Here is an 813-nt window from a genome sequence, read left to right as displayed (position 1 = left end):
AACACTGATGACGTCAGGTACATGTCCTGTACTACAAGCACGGACTTGTATTCTATGCCAATACTCACTCGCACATTGTCTGGAGCATTCGCCTGAAGCTGCCGAATGACGTCACCATCTGGTGCCAAGCCTCTGAAGTTGACCTCGGCTCGTCCTTTTCGTCCGTCTGTCGTAACTAATGGAGTCACCGTGCATCCAAGTTTCGGGTTGCCTTGGGATGATCTAATGTCAACATTCTGAGACCCAGTCGCTTCCATTGTTGATCTTGGCACCATATCAAACAACACGAACGTCTCATTCATGTTCATGATGACATCAAAATCAGCGTCTCTGATGAGGTCGGCAAAATCTCCCCGGTAGTCGGCAACCAAAGCCTGGGCGTTGTCAGGTAACCCCCCTTGAATATTTGGTCTTCCTTCGATAGCTGATTTGTTTCCTGAAATGGAATTTGCATATTGTTAAAATTCACCGCATACAATCCATTAAGGCCGATCCATGCAACAGCGGAATAAAACTCACCTTTCCATAAAGTTGCTAAGCCAATGTGCAGATGCATGGAAAAGGTATCGCAGGGGTCTCTGTTCTTGTCTTTCGGCCTTCGTTTCGTTCGGAAGCTCTGCCCACCATTGCCGAAATTCTCTTCCAGCTTGCCCTTTAATATCCTCACCGGAAACAGGGAAACCAAGTCTTCGGCGCTCAAGGAACCAGGTGTTCAAATTGTTTTCCATTTCGGGCCAGTATGCTGAAATAAAAAAGCTAACACGTTTAACATCTTTGGAAATATTGATTGCCGATAACCACAGGTATGAACGA

The sequence above is a fragment of the Lineus longissimus genome, chromosome 6 (genome assembly GCF_910592395.1).
Source record: "Lineus longissimus chromosome 6, tnLinLong1.2, whole genome shotgun sequence".
Taxonomy (NCBI): Eukaryota; Metazoa; Nemertea; class Pilidiophora; order Heteronemertea; family Lineidae; genus Lineus; species Lineus longissimus.
Note: the sequence above shows the minus strand (reverse complement) of the source record.